Here is a 16917-nt window from a genome sequence, read left to right on the forward strand (position 1 = left end):
ATTCCACACATGCAGAGAAAGGATGATCAAGCCTGAATATCCTGAAGGGTAGCTGGTTGAATAATATGTTTTTAGCCTATTATAGGTTTTATTTTTTGTTGTTATTCCCACCAAAAACATAATCGGTAGCATGTTTACAATATGCACAGTATATTCCATTTCTGTAATATATAAATTATGAAATTTCGTCTGAGAGTTGCATGCTATAATAACGTTCCTTTATTCCAACAGATGCAGAAATGCTAGCAGGAGGTTACCTTTGAATTATTTCCAACCATATACTCTATCTCATGACTCAAACAGACTCACCCCTATTTCCTTCTCTGCATTAAGGTGCTTGAAAACAATAGAAAGAGTGAATTTACCTTTCCTGCATCTTGTCAGAAAATCAATTTTTGGGGGAGAAGTTCTCCTGAGCAAGCCCTTTTTCAAGCATTTTTTTTTTTTTTTTTTTTTTTAAATTATGTGCTACATTCTATACAAATCTAGGCGTACAGCTCTTAATCAGGTAAGGGAAATAACAAACGTCACATTCCACAGAAGCTTGCCTCACTGGAAATGGGACCGATGATGTTTTTGATGACTAGGTAGAGAAAGAAAACATCTCACTGAACAGAAAGTACTTTCCCATGGAAAGCTGGAATAGCACTATTTTGAGTAATGCCCTATTTAAACACAGGGACACCCTCACCCTGTCACTCACACAAACGTGATTTGCATGCTTTGGTGGCTTGTAATTCTGTCTCAGACTACAGTAACACCTTATAAAAGATGATTCAGAAGATTATTATATTTGCATATTTTCCCCATTACTGACAGTGAAGGCTTCCACGGGCCGTCAGTTTCAGGACTACAGCCACTACAAGAGAGCATGATCAGCAAAACAAAAAGGTCCCAACATCTACTGATGTCCCTCCTATTTGAATGTGGAGCATAACTGAGACTGCTAGGATTCCTGCACTTACGGTCATGGGATCCTTTAAATTTCTTATGAGGAAACCAGGTTTTCTCCTGAAGAGGATAGGTTTTAACATTTTGTACAACAGAAGCCAATGCAATTGCCAAAGTTTCAGAACTGAGGTCCACATGATGATTTTTTTTTTTTTTTACTATTAACTCACTTGCTAAAGAAGATGAGGCAGTAAAGTAACAACTGCCAGAAAATAAAAGTGTATTACAACTTACTAAGCCAAGCTCATCTCTTCTAGAAACCTACTGACCAGACAAAAATTTGCTTCATCTTGTGCCATTTTTTCCATATTCTGTATCATTTATCATCTGTTCCACAATTTTATTAAAAGTCTCTAGGAAACAGCTTGAATTTTCTAACATAATTTGGTTCTCTGACAGACAGAGTTAAAGAATACATAAATGTGAATGTCATATGCAAAAATGATTTGTAGTACTTTGGGGGAGAGTAAGACAAGAGGACTTGCTTGAATCATGAAACCAGGTGTGATTGTTTTCTGGCATTGTGTTATACAAATAGTAACAGGGAGTTCTTCACCATTCCAGGAACAAAATAAAAGTATATGCAACCTAAAAGTAAATTTTCTTAACGCAAACCTTATACTCTGTTCAAATGTTTGTCAGCTATTATGTTCCCATAAGCATTTGATCATGCACTTTTATTTTTCCTGATCCTGCTTCCTTCTGGCCATTATACCCAAGCAATATACCTCCTACGTAAGCGCGAAAGATGGAAACACATCAGAGGAAGTTTTGCAGTGAAGTATTTGGTTTTCCAAGGCCACAAGATTTTGACATGACAGTAACTGGTAGTCCAGAGATACACAACTTCCTTTTTTATGTTACATCTTCCCTTAGAAAATTTATTTTCAAGTTAGTATCTTCTTACTACAATACTACCTGTCTTAATTATAATTTTTAACAGTTAGTATTAATTTGGTCCATTGATTGTATTGCAAACTGAGGTATTATTACAATCTGAAGACACCACAATTGAGGCAAATCTTTAATTCAAAATTCACAAGTCTGCAGACATATCCTTATTTCCCACAGAGATAAATTATTAGATTTTCTTCCACTTTACCTAAAGCCAATGGAGTTTTACAGAGTTCAGTTCAGTACAGATTTTCTCTTGTATTTCATACACAGCTCTTCATCCAATGAATTCTCTCCTAGCATCATATTTTTGCATTCTTAATGCAAAAGAAAGGAAACTCCCACCGACTTCACCATGTGTCGAAGTGGACCTGAGAAGGGCACTAATCTTGCTTATCAGCATACTATAGGAATGCTGTCAATTAATTACAACCATATCAAATGCTGGGCTGCAGATAGCATACACGGTGTGCTTTTCACTGACTGACTTACAGGCAGTGGGAGGAGGTGATAGCAAAAGTGTAAGAACAAATCAAACATGGACATGGAAATTCATCTCTGTTTTCAAGAGTGACAGTTCTGTGTGCATTGGGCATGAACTAGGCATGTGGTGATGAAGCGACAGCAGAACAGTGTTTGCTACTGGCAATGACAAAGCCTAGATAAACCAAAGCACCATGCCTCAGAACACAGTATCCTATTAGTTTAAATGATATGCATCCTGCAAGAGCTAGTATCTAAAATAAAGCAAATGTTAATTCCTTTCAGAGATAAAACAATCAGAAAAGTACTCAGCTCCAAATGGAAACTAAGGAACATGACATACTGCCAACCAGCACTTGGCAAAACAACTTATAATATAATATGGAAATACTGCTGCACGCCACTAACAAACATAGCTTGCCAAAAAGATTAATAAACCCCCTGAAATCCTAATTGTTAGCATTATTGCTACCCTTCTGATTCTCTTTATGAAGAAGCAGTCCCCAAATAGTCAATGATTTCAATGAGTAAGTATTAAAAAAAAGTTATCAAAAATCTTCTACCAAAGTTTTTGTGCTTAAATACAGTAAAGCAGACAGTCATGCAAAACAAACAACAAAAAAATATCAGCTGCTACTCTAATTGGGATTCTGTCTCCTTGCACTTACAATTAATTCAACATATTGTGATGGCATTAAATTAAAATTCTATTAGGACAGGAGTTGTATTAATTTGCTTTACATATGCCTTTCATTTGCTATCATCAATTCAATGTATTGAACAGAAAACTGAGAGTGTATGAGGGTGATTCCTATTATTCAAGGGAAAAGTGTGAATAGCACAGCTTGGATGCATAGAGGGAAAGTTACCACAGCTTTAGTGAAGAGAAGTCATGTCTTAATCTGTTTCTGAAGGGGTCAACAGGTATGCAGTGAAGGAGACCTAGATGATATGAGCCAATTCAATATCACAAGCCCATTTTGCCAAGGTCACTCACCATATGTTCTAAAAGAAACAAATTTTCTGAGATAAAATGTCCTTACATGGATAAATCATTGTTTAAAAGATACAATAAAAGAGTAAAATAAATAGACAAGTCATTTTTATCACTGGAGAGAGGACACCAGTGAAGACCCAGAGGAATTTGCACTAGGTCTTAAAGTGTTCAACGTACTCATTAACGATGGCAGCATACTCATCCACAACTTATTTTTAAAAAATCCCCAATGAACAATATAAAAAAAGAACAAATGATAACTTGAACCCAGCAAGGATGGAAAGCTACATTTTTGTAATTAACCTCCTACAAAAAGGATTTAAAAGAGGGAGTGGGAGGCATATTATAGAGAGTACAAAGAGAAAAAAAGGAGAGAACATAGAACAGAGAGGACAGAGAGTTACACTGATCACTTGCAGGCTGCAATGCTTAGAGAGCAACTCTTTATTAGATGAAAAGCTGAGTAACTTTATCTCCTTGACCCCAGCAGCAATGAACACCTGGAACACCAGCTTAAAATTCTTCAGCCCAAATTCACCCTGGGGTCACCTCAGCGCATGACAGATGGAAGAATTCAGGGATGAAAACTTAGGCTTCACCATGGTCTTCTACAGACAGAAGCAGCAGATAGCCCCCAGTTTACCACTAGTTAGTCCCTATCATGCAGCTACTGTTATAGCTTCTACTTAGGAAAATATATAAATGTACTACTAGGGACCCAACAGTGTGCAATTACAGAGAAACATCTCAAAAGGTCAACTAAGAGGAAAGACCTCGCATATTGCCAGTGCATGGTTCTTTAGGAATACAGTGCATGAGCCTTCAATCCTGGGCTGGTTATTTCTAATTCTTATGAAAATGTATTACACACCACAGTGCCATCTTACCTTAAGGTAATGATTAATTTGTAAAGCTGTTTAGAGCCTGCCTGAAAAGGATCTCAGTATGTTGGAATGGCTTCATGTCACCCACAAGTCTTCGCATTTTTATGACAGCAACTCCGGAATGTGAACCTCCTCAGCAGCTTCGTTAGACAGATAAACTGAAACATGGGTTTCCGTCAAGAAATGATTTAGAGAAGAGTTTATATATTTTTGGAGTTTATAAAAAAATGCTAAAGATTTCACAGGAACACACCCAGTAACTCTTCACTTCATTAGTTTTGAACCTTTCATCTCATCAGTATAAATGCAAAATATTAAGAAATATTTTATATTTGAAGCCTAAGAAAAATATTTTTAAACTAGTATCAATATGCATGCATGGGAAATGGTAAAAAAATATCTACTGATGCTCCACATCTTTTAAACTTTGATATCAGTTTTCTTTCCCTGTTTTTTAGAATATCATAAGCAGATACAGCGCACTAATTTGCTACAGACGGGACACAAGGGACCAAATCTTCAGCTGACTTACTGAGGGATGACTATATGTCAACTTCCAAAGTTTACCGGGCCTCCAGAATTGTATACGTTTAAATCTGACATATGCAAATAATTTGCATGCATAAATCAGCAAGGTGATGAACTATTATCTAGATGAAATGGAGTGACAGTCCTTTTTCTTTGAAATTCTTGACTGGAAGGTGTCAGAAGTGCAGAAGAAAAGTGAGGGTTTGCAAAATAAGAAAGGTGAAAATGCACTCCAACAGGTCTGTAATTATTTTTATGTCAGTAATTACATGACAAAAGATTTAAAGAATAGCAAAGCTTTCATTAATCAGCAAGTCTATTTATTTTCCTACATAGTTTTCTTGTATTTCCAATTGCAAAAAACTGGAAATGCTTTCACCTGATGGAGCAAGTAAATTCTGTCTACTGCTATACAACCTTCTTATTCAATAATTTCCTTTATCTGAAAAATTACTTCTGTGTACATCCTTGTTTCCTTACTTCTCACTTATTTTCTTTTAGCTGACAAAATGTGTTAAAATCCTGGTTTAGACAAAGAGTCATGCAGCATTTGCACTGCACTGTCTAACCTGGAGTTAAGAAGCAAGATACCAGAGAAATGAATACCCGGAATGGGAGGGGAGCAGTATCAGGAACCACCTATCAACACCAGAAAAAAATTCACGCTACAATTTCATGCAGAGAATTTTGACTGTTAAGAATTAATATTAATAGGTAACTATTTAAGAAAAGCATGGAATAACCTGGTATAAACTCAACAAAATGAAGCCTGGTAGAGCACAAAGGCAAATCTTTCATAAACGTGAAGACAAAGTCCTGGTTTGTAACTGATGAAGACTTTGCTAAAACAGCAGTCTGGCTCAAGATTCTTACTCTCCTACCCACATGGGCTATGCAGGTTAGAAATGTTAGTTAGTTAGTTCCCAGGTGAATAGTCTATTTTAGACGAGATTTAGGCAGCTCCAGGGCACCACAGGTTTAAGCAAGGATTCTGTGACTTTCAGATTCTGTACCAGCACCAAAAGAAAGCAGAGGCCCTACATCTACAAAAAGACCAGGCTGAACAGGGGTAACTCGGCAAGACAGGTAAAAACCCCAAACTGATAATGAACTTCCGTTTGGATGCGTGGACCTATGACACAATTCTTAACAAACATGATCTAATAATCTATATTAATCACCCCCAGTAATGCATTTTTTATTTCATTTGATCAAAACAGTCTTGCAAACTCAGTGCTTTTTTTTTCCTATCTCATTGTTCTTGTCAAAGGTTTGGACTGGCTACGATGCTGAGGTTTTCTTCTTCCCTTGCCATTAAATATGCATGATTATTTCAAAGACTAAGGCTTTACTGCAGACTTACTGGTACATGGAAGTTTGCTAGTGGCCCTAGGGAATGTCCTCAGCTTTTCTCTAACAATAAAGTCAATCAACTGCTACCTATAAGGTAAGCTGAGAAAGCTAAAGTAGCTCACTTAATTTGCAAGTCTAACTTCCAAAACTGTTACATGTGGAAAAGGCTTACAAACAAACATGTTAAGTATAACAACGTGTGGAAAGGAATGCAATTGCTAGGAGCTTGTAAAAGGCCTTAAGGACCTCCTTGCAAAGCTTTAAGACCGAAACTCTAACTCTCTGTATACGGGAAGTGATACTGGTTTAAATAAAATTAACATTTCAAGCCAATGTAAACCAGCTTAAAACTGAAATTTGACAAATCATATCACCTTCTGAACCACCTTTTTTTTTTATTCATCGGGCAAAGTGCAAAAGGAAAACTGAGCAACAACCTTGAACCAAATTAAAGAGAAAAAAATAATCTATGTATGTATACAACATCTCCTGCCGGTGAAAATTAATTTTATATCTTACCGCTCTATGAAAAATGACAGGACCAATTAGCCTTTGGTTGATACAAACTTAACACAGTAAAGATGGAAGTCTGACAGCTACTTCTAAGAAAGGTACAAAAAATCCTCAACAGGAGACTGCTGTGCAAAACTCATGCAAGAATCTCTAGTCTGCACTTCACTGTCCATACGATCACACCAATTATGTATCTTTTATACGGTCCTATGAAAATGTATTTTACAAATACGTTTGATAGGAACCATCCTATCCTGACTGAAGTGTTCCCGCTTGGTTACTTAATACTCTTGGGCATATGACTTTCTGCAGTAAGTAGAGAGTGTGAAACAATGTTGTATTTAATTTTCACATTTTAGAATATTTCTGAGCGAAAAATCTACAACCCTCTTTTTTCCTGCCTAAATATTTAGGAGAATTTAGGATAATATCCATATGTTTCTGTCCTTTTAATCTGAAGAATGGAAAAATATATACGTATTCATATATAAATAGGTATTTTTATATGGTATGATTTATGTATTACATATTTTTATATTATATAAACAAATTTTAACTGATTTTATGGAAGCTGACAGAATTTAATCAAAAGCTATTCTTACGGTTGTGAGAGGGAGATGGTTCGAACAGTTTTGCCAGTAGGATGTGTGTTGCCAGCACCAGGAAGGTGGGTGTAAACTAACGTCAAATGAAGCCACACAGTATTAAGATAGGGCAGACCTCAAAACAGATGTGCAAGTCCTTACAGTGGACAACTGAAGGAAATTAAGAGATGAGATGAGGTAAGAGGGCTAATAGAAGGAAACCACAAGGGAACAGCAATCACCGTTTCTCAAATGCTCTTAAGGAATTAGAGTTTTATTCAGACTATGGTCCCCAGAAGGATGAGATATAGACCTCCTCCCCTGCACCAAAGCATCTCCTTTACTCCCGCATAAGAACATTTGCTTTCTGAAGTGGAGGACACTCACTGATTGCCACTGAGATTCCTTAGACTGTCATTAAGACAAATCACTCATTATTTACTTCAGTTCTGGCCACTAAAGACGAACTGGCACGTCTGAAAATGCCTGAGCAAAAAAGCAAGGTTAGAGGTATCCACATTTAACTCGTATTATGCTTGCAGCATGATTAAAGAAAAACATAACCACCTGTTACACTTATTTCAGCCGGAGTATCTATTTTCAATTATAGCATTTACTATCCACCCTCAAGTATGGCAAGTAACACCATGGTAACATAAACACAGTCGTGGCTGCTTGAGAAAGTTATCTTATAAATAGCCACGTATAGCCCATGAGGTCCTGGAAATAAACTAACTAATCCATAGGCATTTATTACTATGACATAACATTTCCACTAAAATGTTGTTTGCCTCATCTCAAACCCACTCAGAATAGATTTAGAAGTTTGGCATCACTTGACTTTGAGTTCAGACATGAAAAAAGCAGTGACAGCGGAGAAAATAAGCTATAGCAAAGCAGTAGAAAACAACAACAACCATATCCCCATAGTAGGCTTTATTCTGTTCTCATTGAAGTTAATGGGGAAAAAACACCCCAAACAAACCAACCTATCCTGAATGTATAACAGAGTTCCCTTAATGTATGGAAACATGTTTTTATACTGAATCATCCCTGGAGGGGGGGAAAGCAAAAAAGCAAAACAAACCAAAAGACTTGGTCTTAACTCAGTAGCAAACAGTTCGGAAATGCAAATAAACTTCGCAACCCCTCTCGAACATTTGAGACGTTTCAGAACTCAGTGCTCTCTTTAGCTCTCTGGGTGCAAAGAGCCATGGTAACTGAGGGAATACTGAGATCCAAGCCTGAGTTTAGTACTCAGAGGGGAGCTGAATTATCAATTGTTTTAGTCTGCTGTGTAGTTCCTTATTCTCTGCAAGACTGAGGCAGAGCAAGAGCAGCAGGCTGTTGTTCTGAGCAGCAGATTTTTGCCAGCTGGCCAGATGCCTGCTGGGGTTGGCTAGGCTTCCTTATTTGGGAGTATGACCAAGGACTCAAAAATGGGAGAAAGAAAGAAAGAATCGGAGTTTCTACAAAGTTAGGACTGAAAACTGAGAGCAAAGGGGTTACTGCCAAGTTTTGTGGTGTGAGGATAGCAATCATTTAATTCTATGTAGGCTCAGAGACATTATCATTGGTGTGACACAAATCAGGGGCCTTAATCTAATTGTGTGATAATGTCTTTTAGGTTAGGCAATAATGCTAGAGATTTAGAGACAGCTTGGTTTCTTTCTTGTTAAGAACAACAGGTTTGAGAAATTCACATTTTCTTTTCGTTTACAGCCATTGGTTAAAGTCTACTTTTGATTAGACCGATGGAAATCTGGAAGAGATCTCCTGAGGTCAGTGGAATTATTTCAGATTTGCGCCATCCAACTAAAATGGAATTTAAATTCCCAACATTTCTCTTCTAAAAATATGCAGAGTTTTGTCATATATATTTACTGAAATCTTGGCCTGTCTGACATCAGTGACAGAACTCATTGGTATTACTATGGTCTAAATTCCACTAAATGATTTTCCTTTCACACGACGTGAAGCAAAAAACAAGCTGATCCACCAAAGTAAGTATATTCAATGGGCCTAACAAGTGAGACTGCTTAAAAAAAACCCATGTATGTATAACCAGGAGAAATACCAGCTTGGCATGTGTAAGAACTTCATGCTTATCAACAGAATCATCATTGTCTTTACCTTTCTGATAAATACACATTTTTTTGTTCACAGTGGACTTCAGTTTTTTGGTAACCTTCCAAGTAACACCGTGACACTAACACAAAAGGTTATTTTTATGTTTCTTTAATAACTTTTATATAAAATAAAAGCAAGAAGCTGAAAATATATTCAACAATTAGTTGTGTTTCTGACTGTCATCAGTGAGTGACTGTTAATCAAGCAATTGAGCAACAGTATGCGTTATAGTGGAGTGTCATCACATAATTGTTTTGTCATGCATTGTAATATTAATTTTACTGAAAAAAAATTAAACATAGTCATTAATCGGGCAATACACTAACCCTAATATGACATTTAGTGTGATGAAATGGAAAATAAGGCATACTCAGCATGTTCACAGTAAACAATTCCCACAGAGGCTAAGTATTCTTAAATCACTTAGGCGAGACTAATCTTAGAACAGACATGTGAAAACTCCTAAATAGAGACTATGATTTTTCTGGAGAGCATATGAACAAGTCTTTTATTAAACTCAGTCTACAAACATTTATGCATGTGACTCAGGACATGTGACTACTTGTGCTTTAAATTAAATATGTGCACAAGTATATGCAAAAGCTAGGAGAGTGCAAAACCAGCTTTAGAACTGTAAAAGTACAAAACTAATGGAATCCAAAACTGCTTCAGCATTTTCTGACCGCAAACAGGAAGGAGATGGAAGACACATATTTTTTTCTGAGAAAAGCCATTAAAATGTCATTCCTACAATTTAGCACCCTGCATTATATTTTATAAACATAAAAATAGTATTTTAATACATATCCAAGGATTCAAAATAACCAAAACCACTTATAACCAAAATTGGAAAGAAATGAGGAGCTGAGAAGGAGATAAACAAGACGAAGGCTAGACTAAAATCATTATATATAAACACAGGTTAAGTTCAAGTCTAGTTTCCCCCACCTACAGACTGTAAACCCATCTGTCAACTCAACTTGAAGTCTAAATTACCTTTACTTCACTCCTTTTTAAACCTAATCCTGGGAAGCACCTTTCTCCTTGCTTTCTGGATGCATGCAGACATTGGTAATTTCGCTGAAACAAGTGCAAATTATGCCTACAGAAAGTTCTTCAGGCTGCAGTGAAGCGCTATCACAGCAAATTTGCCTGAAATGTCACTATTTGCTTTACTTTGCTATCAAGTCTTACTAAATACACTGCTGGTCATGATAGATGCTCTATGAACCAAAGAAGCTAAGGATAAAATACAAGGAAAACTGTAATTATCTGAAAAAAAAAAAAATTTTAAAGAACAAATAAGTTTTCCATGAGCAAGGACACAAAGAATTATCCCTTACCCACAATTATTGAGGGTATTTCAGTGGTTTGGATGTGTGTATTATTGATCTCCATCTTTAGAGTATTTAATGGTTGTTCGTGTGTTAGGTTGGACATTCAAAATGGAAAGCCTGCGTGTATTTCAGCATCCGCAACTGACTCGGTTCTATAAGGACAGCCTGGGGAACGTATTTGTCAGCTCACTGATCACAAAGAAGAATATTGTGAATGAATCATTGTTATATACTATGGGTTTTCCATTATCTGACTCGGCAGACTTTTGTACAGAAGAACATGATCTCTAACAGATTTTAACAACACAAATGCCTAAGAGACTAAAATGAATACTCATGAAGGAAAATATAATTTTTAACCTTTCCTAGTTAATGCTGAAATCTTTCTCTTCCTATAGTCTAAAGGGCTTTATATACTTTAAGGGCTATAAATGACCTAACATGTTTTTAACATGTGCAGTCAGGCAAAAAGCACATGAAAATTGGTATAATTATCTTATTTCTAACCTTACAATTACACCGATGAGGAAATTAAACAGACTGAACTAAGGGAAAACGTGTTTGATGTATCAGAGTTATCAAACATGAAGGTGCTAATATAGGCATCTCCATTCATTATGAGGTATGTAAAGTGGCCACAATTTCAAAACTGCCGATTATTTAGCGTTCACATCAACTCTTACAACAACTTCATGCTCTCAGCAACAAGCAGTTCATCCCAAAACATAAAAAACCAAAGCACCAAGTTTTAAAAGCCAGTATTGACATTCCGTGTCAGTCTCTCTCTCCCTGTTCTTTTGTTTCCGAATTTACATTATGCTTCAAAGACAAACACACTTTGTGGAATTCTTGATAGCATCAAAGCTCTGTAGAGTGCTTTAGCTAGAAAATGGCCTAAAACACTGACAAGCTGCATTTTCTTTTATGGGAAATGCAAAACTGGGCCCTACATTTTGCCAACAAAGCCTTCAAATCAAATGTGTAGTATTATTTGCTATATATATACCTTGGAGAAAATAAGTGTTGACAGGGAGAGACAGAGCAAGAGAGAGGAAAAGAGATGTGTATCAGAGTCTGAAGTTCCTTGGGTAATATCTAATCCTTTCCACTGAAAGATTTTTTTAATGATTTACAATGAAACTTCAAGAACAAAGGTTGTCTTGTTTCTGTCACAGAGTTGTACCGAAACGTGCAAATACGAGTAAAGGAGAAAACTGGATATTTTTGGTCTTCTATTTTCAGTGGAGTTCAGTAAAGATTTGACATCTGCTCTGCACTGCTTTGCTTTTATAGCTCTCTAGGTGACTACAACTAGTACAGGAAGGTCAAGCTAAAGCAAGGTATTTATTTTCTTCCCATGGTAAAACACAGCTCTTGCTTTTATCTGCTCATTCTTACAACTAGACCGTACATCAAAATAAAATTAAGTAGCTGTTCTTATTTGGTAATAAAAGTTAAATTCTGGTGCTTTCTCTTACCTATTTTATATCATTATAATGAGTCTTCCCAGTCCATGAGCTGTAAGGTCAATTTAAGGTCACATTGTATGTAGCAAAGGCCCTGTGATGCGAGTTACCGCCCACAGAAGACCAAATCAGATCTGTTTGCTAACAAAAGTCTTACACAATGAGTTCTTTTGAAGGGTGGAAAGATGTTCATAATGGTGTAAAGAGCTTTTCTAGATCAATAATTAACTTTGAACACTCCTCAGACAAATGTATCAGTGCCTCCACAGTATTAATTGCAAAGAGAAGGGAAGGCTGGTGACATTCTCATAAGGCATATCCAGAAAGAATAACTAGAGCAAAAAGTCTTTTACTTCTCATAGCACTTTCCTATCTTGTAGGGGAAACTGTAAGACTATAGATGCATTATAGCCACTGATAGTTTAAATTAAAATTGCACAGTAAGACTTAATCTTTTCGGGACAACTTCAGCTCAAAACTGCCAGATAAACTTTTTCTAGAGAGGTCATGGTCATGACATGATCCAACTATTATTTTATTTACAAATAATTAAATTGAATTAAATTTGAAAAGCTGAATTCACCTTATATTTGCTTATAGTCCTCTTGCTTCCAGCCAACATGCTGCTTTTTCAAATGTTCCATACATTTACATATTCCTGAAAATCTGTTATAGCTGGGAAGTTAAAACAGCATTAACTGTAGTTTGTCCTTCAGTAGATATCTGTAGTTTAGAGAAAATGTATTTTAGGTTTTATACCCTACTAAAGGCTTTTCTGTTCTATATGCATATAGTTATGTCTAAATACTATAACACCTGCTAACTCTCAGGGCATAAAAAAACCCCCAAACCTTTCTCAAATGCTTCCTTGAGCTTTAAATCTGTCTGTACAAAACATGTTATAACAAGTACCCTTTGTACACAAAACAGTAGACTGAGAAATCTTTTAAAGAAGAAATGTACACGAGTCAGAGAATACAAATACTGTTTACACATATGTTGTTGAAATAATCTTACATAAATAATCCACACTGGGAGAATTCATAATGTTTGAAACAAGAGCTAAACACTGGATATTTTGCTAAAGGAGCAAGCACAACACCTCTAAGACCAGAATTTGTTAATGTTAAAATGATTTTTTGTTGAAAAACCATGATGTACATTTACAGACATTTTGCAGGTCTCCGCTTGTTTGTATTCATGACACTAGAGCTGTTTCTCCACACCTCACGCACACAGTGCTCCCCACGGATCAAACTTAGCTTTTATTTAAAGGACAGAATGGGAGCAGTTCCACCAACTTTAGCAACTATTCCAACCAACTACTGGTTGAAATAAAAAACAAAGGAAAGAAAAACCTGTTAGGACCTGTTAGGCCATACACATGTAGTTCAGAACTAATAGGAATATTAATGGTCATCTCTGTTTCCAAAGAAAAAAACCCCTATGATGGCTACTGTATTTTATTTGATGTTCAGCTTTTAAATATATACAACCTAGCATTTTACAGCAATAACAACTCCCATTTTCAACAGGATCCAGCAAAAATGTCTTTCTACCTATTTTCCTAAAGAATAATCGCTTTCCACACAAATCACCAACTTCACTGTACTTTGCCTTTTCCAAAATAAAAGTTCAGTAACATGCCAACCTATCAGATCTGGTTTACATTTTCAGATAAAGGCATCTCAAAAGCACAAACCCATGTGATCCTTCCTGTGAAAAATTGTGGAATTATGATTTGCAATGATACCCAAGTCCGAGCATTTTTTAGCATCTCCGCTCTTTTCAACTGCTTGGTGTTCTTTTCTCTTGCTTAGGAATGTCTTTTTTTAACTGATGATATTTAAAAAACCCACAATGTAGCCTGTCATAATATTCTCTCATGTGATGTAACAAACTATTTGTAAGAATGAACTAACACATTAAAATGCAAGGGGAAAAATAACCAAGAGGCAGGCTCGTTTATTAATTGCAGTTGGGATGAAAATTGGTAACATATCCTAAGCAATTACTTCAACAGATTTTACTCTTTTTTTACGTATTAATAAAAAGAAATGGCTTTTTCTAATTTATAAGGTCTCAGCGTTAACAAAAGGAATGAATTTGTGGGCATGCCTCCCAAAAGTACCACAAATGAGGTAAGGAATGACTTCTAATGGGCAATCATATTGGCTTCATCAACTAACAGTTATATTCTGACCTAATTTGCAAAGTTCTTACAGCAGTTATTATTTTGCTTAGAAGTTAACGTATTTCCTTTCTCAAATTATTTTAAAGATGATCAGGCAGCTTGCAACAATATATATCTAACAGTCCTAAATAACTGTCAATAAAAATTCAGTGTAATGAGTTAGCCTCAGCCTTGAATAAGAACTGTAGTGTGGTGCCCCAGCATCTCAGCAAGCACTCTGGGAGCAGCCTGTCTTTCCTAGTGCTTATAGACAAGTAACAGAGACGCACCTCTGGCTCCTGTATCCTAGCTCAAAATACCCAAGAACAGTTCAGTCTGTAGCAATCAACATTATCTTAGCAAATGTTTTATTTGCAAGAAAGCATTTGGCCTCCAAGCTGACAGGTATACAAACAAAACTCCCATCATTATTTGGGTATCTTATCTAATACGGGAATCAATGAAAGAATGCCTCAAGAATACAATCTGAGCAGCTACTGAAGATCAGCTATGCAGAATCTCCTATCTACAACAATGCCAGAAACTCTTCTAACCTAGAGACAGCTTTGCTGCTACAGGGACATCTATCAGTGGTTTTTTTACTCTTCTCTAGAGATAAATTTAGGTCCTAGTAGCCAGCCAGTGCAGCATTAATTGCTATACTGCTGTGTGAGCATTTATCTACACGCAGAAGTAATGACTTCCAGTCACTAGACTGGACATTATGCAACATTTTAATGCGCATTTTTTCAGATTACATGTAAAATTTGACTACAGAAGATCACGTACAAGTGCTTGGCTTACACAGACAACACTCCATTTTGCCTCCTGTGCCTGATTATTTTCACAAGGAATGACATGGGAAGCCACCCTGGTTTTGGTGACAACACCACACCACAGACTAAAGATGGAATTCTTTCTCATTCATGTTGTGAGACTTCTATGTGTGGATAACTAGCAAGTCAGTGCTGAAAAAGAAAACTGCTCAAGGAAATGCTTTGCATGTATAAAGTGCACAGGCTGAAAGCCAGAACTTCCAAACAGCGGAAAACACAGAGTTGTAAAGTCTAAGAAAAACAGCACAAAAAGGGAAGCCATGCAGCTGTGTAAGAAAAACCTGCATTTTTCACACACCTGTTGAAACATACAACTTCAAAAAATATTGGGGCGCTTAACTCCCCATAATGTCAATATGAGTTAAGTACCTAAGTGCTATTGTAGATCAGTACCCAACATCCCAGTCCTGTGAGAAATTGCATATCCTTTGGAAACTGCTTTTCCATCAAAGCCCACTGAACTTCAGAGTGACTTAGCACCTTGCAGAAGGCAGTTTGGGCCTCTTAGAACGAAAATACTCTTAGTTTTTGAAAGGTGAGCATGCCCTAATGACTGCATCACCTTCTTATTCCACACAGAAACCAAAACCATCATGCATTATTGGTAGTTAATGTGCAACTCAAGGTAAAATAATTACACCTTCACAGACTGTAGGAAATGTCACAAACGTGAACCGCGATGAGAAACACAGTGCAGCACTTTTAAAGTATGTAAATAGTATAATGAAAATAGTTAATTTTATAATTAATAATGACAATCATACTAAATATCAGAGATGTTCTAGGTCCCTCATCAAGGCATGTCAGCTACAGCTCTTGGATTAAATAATGGACAATTCAATACAAAAGAAACTACAAGACTCATCGGTATCTTTATTAATTCTGTTAACATTCTAGAGAACAAGAGACTTCCAACATTGTCTTCTGCCTCATCATGCATCAACAACTCCTGTTCTGAGAGATTTTTGAACTCTTCTGTATCTGGAAATCTTGTTTCACACTAATTTTTCAAAATAAATTATATCTACTCCCTTCTGATGACATAATGAACTGTTATTAACTAAGTGTGGTGGCCTGAGGACATCAGGAACTGGTTTGGATAAAATGTTGTCTACATTAGGATAATACAATAAACAAATAAAATGATGGATTAAAAGAATAATGCCATCCAATAGCACAGCATACTATATAACTTGGTTGGAAAAATGCTAGAATTAAACCTACGCCTGTTTACCTACACGTATGTGGTGTTTTTAGGTCCTGCTCCCAGAAGATGGAATTTCCTGAGCAGGCTGAAGGAAATACTTGGCAGTTTAAATTCTCAGTTTTAGAAAACTGTTAATTTGCCAAATCTGAAGACACAGACAAAAAAGACCATTGAAATTACTACTCTGTCATAGTCGTGTGGGCTCCTCTACACACACTGCAAAAACTAAAGTTGGGAGGCAAAACAGTCACCTGGATGCCTTTAAACACAGCATGCGTAAATTAATTCGCAAAGGAAATGTATTTCATCATAAGCTTGGGGGAGAGGGCTCGAGAAGGGGAATATTCTCCGCCCGAGCACTGCTCCCCCACGACGGCGGGCAGCAGCCGCTCTGCAGGGCGCCCCGGCGGCAGAGGCGGCCCCGGGGGGGGACGGGGGGTGGTGTAAGCCCCGTTACCGACCCGCTGCCCTGGCGGCAGCGGGGAGGGCGCCCCCTGGCGGCCCGGCGCCGCCCGCAGCAGCAGAGAAACTTTGCGCTCAGGTCGGCGCAAGATGCGCGGTGCGGGCTCAGCCGGCCCGCG

General features: G+C 37.0%; 1 protein-coding gene across 1 annotated transcript in view; it reads right to left on the reverse strand.

Annotated features, from left to right (window-relative positions):
* PITPNC1 (phosphatidylinositol transfer protein cytoplasmic 1) overlaps positions 1 to 16917 on the reverse strand; it is an 85112-nt gene that overhangs the window by 66686 nt on the left and 1509 nt on the right. The window lies entirely within an intron of this gene.

Source organism: Athene noctua, chromosome 18, assembly GCF_965140245.1.
Source record: "Athene noctua chromosome 18, bAthNoc1.hap1.1, whole genome shotgun sequence".
Lineage (NCBI taxonomy): Eukaryota > Metazoa > Chordata > Aves > Strigiformes > Strigidae > Athene > Athene noctua.